The 3,302-nt window shown below is 37.9% G+C and overlaps 1 pseudogene; it reads right to left on the bottom strand.

Moving 5' to 3' along the window:
- Nucleotides 1-628: 628 nt before the first annotated feature.
- LOC122468013 lies at nt 629-1,273 on the bottom strand (annotated as a pseudogene).
- Between the last annotated feature and the right edge of the window lie 2,029 nt (nt 1,274-3,302).

Raw genomic sequence — 3,302 nt, 5'->3', positions numbered from 1 at the left:
ATAAAAAATTGTATCTGATCTGTTAATTTTATAAGCGTATTCATTATTACTATTATTAAAACTAATGAATTCAACTTGGCATTGGATCACCATATAATTAGAGGAATAAAATCACTCTGAATGCTGAACTCATTGGGAATGGATAATTTGACTACTCTAGCCAGTTCTATTATTAATTTCAGGGTTGTTCAGTTCAGCTTCAATTAAAATCAAACATTTATTAGTTTCAATTGAATTGTTATCTTTGAATAAGTAATGTGGGCAATATATGCACAAGGTAATATATGCAATGATAATAAAATTCAAACAATATAAAATGGTATACAGAGAGAGTAAGTCTCTGTCCCATCACTGACCCTGTGTATCTGCCCTCTCCTCAATGGCCATCACTTTATCAGTTATGTGAGTGTGTGTATGTGTGTGTGTATCTATTGAAAGATGTATCAGAGACCAATTTATCTGTTTTTCTATATTATCTCTATCCATATGTGATTTTATTTTACATAGATAGCAATATGGTATAAACATTTTTCTCCTTTTGCTTTTTAATTAATATTATAACTTGTTCATAGTTTCATATCATTTTTTTTGTCCATTGAGGAATATTATTTGCACATCTAGTACATTCCTAGGAGAAGAATCCTAGGATTTTCTCTCCTGAGTATTTTCATCTTGCTTCTTCATGGTCCAGGATGCCAGCTGAGGTAAGTACAATGAAACCAAATTGGTGAGATGGGAGATTATTCTGTCATTTTTCTACATCTCTGAGCTGTACATCAAATCTGGGGCTGATCACTCCATACTTGTTTAATCTGCCCATGAGGTTCCCCAAAATTTTCCCAGTTCTATGATCATCAACAATTTCAAATTCGCCAATGTAACCATGGTTCATCGTTACAATTAGAAACTGGATGACTTTGAGGGGCGCCTGGGTGGCGCAGTCGGTTAAGCATCCGACTTCAGCCAGGTCACGATCTCACTGTCCGGGAGTTCGAGCCCCGCGTCAGGCTCTGGGCTGATGGCTCAGAGCCTGGAGCCTGTTTCTGATTCTGTGTCTCCCTCTCTCTCTGTCCCTCCCCCGTTCATGCTCTGTCTCTCTCTGTCCCAAAAATAAATAAACGTTGAAAAAAAAATTAAAAAAAAAAAAAAGAAACTGGATGACTTTGGAGCATGGCCTGATAAGAACCTGGCATTTGCCTCTCTTTTCAGCATTGTTAATGCTCTTGAGAGCATCCACCAGGACATTCATGTGCACCATTATGGTGGCACAGACAGATGGTGGAAACAGTTTTCCTATCTTTTTTGAAAAACTGTTGAGCATTTTACTGTGACCCAAAAATGTATGGAGTACCTACCATGTTCTAAGTATTGCCTGGGAAGGAAAGATGAATATGACATGTTTCTGTCTCCCAGGGCTTATGTTCTGGTGGAAAAGAAGATATATCTCTGGGTGATTATAAAAAAGATAGGCTGTAGATGTGCTGTAAGAATCGTGGAAGAAGAGTTAAAAGAATGAACCTATAAGAAAAAGATTAATTCTATTTGGAAGACATGAGAATCTTTTTGAAAAAGATACTGAACAATTGGTAGATCTCTGATGGGTGCAGATGTGGGTTAAGGGTTTCCAAGCAGGAAGGGGGAGAAAGGGATGCATGCTAAATCTGTTCAGGGCACAGTAACTATGTGATGTGGTTTGGATATCAATTTGGTGGTGGCAGTGGGCGTGTTTGTGGGAGAATGGGAGTGAGAGATAGAGTTGGTTTGTTGCTTTGAATGTCAGAGTGAAGAGCAAAGCTGTGTGTGTATGTGTGTATGAGAAGTGGGTGGAGATGAAGGAGGGAAGGCTTTTGTGTAGGCCAGATGTAGGGAGAGCCTGAATCTGAGCACGTTTTGTGGGAGGAGAAAGGAAGAGATTAATTCCTGAGATATCACAGAGCTAATTTTTCTTATGAATAAAGGTTGGCAGCTTTGTAACATCATTAGCCATTCTAAATCTATTTCCTGATGAACTTGGAGTTTTGAATTCCTAATGAGGACAATCTGACTGACAGCCCATTTAGGATAATACACCTTAATAGAAAAGTCAAACACACTTACTTTAACAGAGACATGCAACACCATTAATTTGCAGAATAAAAATAACTGTAGGTTGGCATCCCTTACTATGTAGTTATCATGGACATGGCTGATTGGAAAAAGCACTGAAGAATTGTGTGTGTGTGTGATTCTGAATTGAAACAAGGAACACACATCTATGTTCAATTGTGCCACTACTTGCAAAGGTGATTTCTACAAGTGAGAGTGCTAGAAAACCTTTAAAGGGTAAAAAATGAAGGAAATAAAATGCTCCAGATAACCTTAAGAGCGAAGTATAAATGACACTTTGCAAGCCAACTTCATTAGCCTGTCTTCAGCATGAGCACTGTAGTGACAAATCGACATTACTTGTTTTTTTTTCATTATTTGGAATCTTTCACAATTCCAAGTGGTTCTTGGAAATGGGAAGCTAGACAATCAGCACATGAATTTGTGAAATTCAAATTGACTAGATTCTCAAAACAGCTACTTAAAAAAAATATAGTTTTTTTTTTTAAGTACTTCTGTCTTTACCCTACAGGGACACATACATGTAGCACAGTAAGTGAAATTAATATCCTTTTTTATGTGCCCCTAATAAATAGTTTTTTTCCCTGAGCAAGTGCCTATTTGCAAGACCTGTCAAATATTTCAAATTACTGGCTGGAGTGATGCTCAGGTGAATGGTCCACTGACTTTGTTTCGCACAAGCCACTTTAAAAGTTCAAGGCAGGTGGTAAGTTACACCAAAGATTCCATGAGTCCTCACGATACTCAGGGCTGGGGATTAGAGGTTCCGTAACTTGGGAATTGTAACTATGTTGAGTGGGGACAAGTGGCTGGAACTAGGCAAACTTCATGTTCCTTGGACATCAGTATGGCCAGGAATGGTAAGGGGAAGGCATTGAGGTGCACAAGTTATTGGCAAGATGAATCATTGCCCAGCTTCCAAAAACAATGCAGAAAGTCCCATTTGCAGTTTCTTTTATCCCTGACCTTCCTCTGAATACCTCCAGAGTCAGATATGTGCAATTGTTAGAAGGCTTCTGAAATATTATGTTGATTTCTGCTTCCTTATGATCCATTTGTCCTAGCACTACCCAGAAACCAGAACTTTAGGATGCATAAGAAACAGCTAGGGATGCTTTTCCCTTTTCTTAAATATATTTATTATGGAAAACTTTAAACATGATACAATAGTAGAGAAAACTATAAAAAAGCTATGT

The sequence above is a fragment of the Prionailurus bengalensis genome, chromosome B3 (genome assembly GCF_016509475.1).
Source record: "Prionailurus bengalensis isolate Pbe53 chromosome B3, Fcat_Pben_1.1_paternal_pri, whole genome shotgun sequence".
Taxonomy (NCBI): domain Eukaryota; kingdom Metazoa; phylum Chordata; class Mammalia; order Carnivora; family Felidae; genus Prionailurus; species Prionailurus bengalensis.
This window is presented reverse-complemented; position numbering and strand designations above follow the sequence as displayed.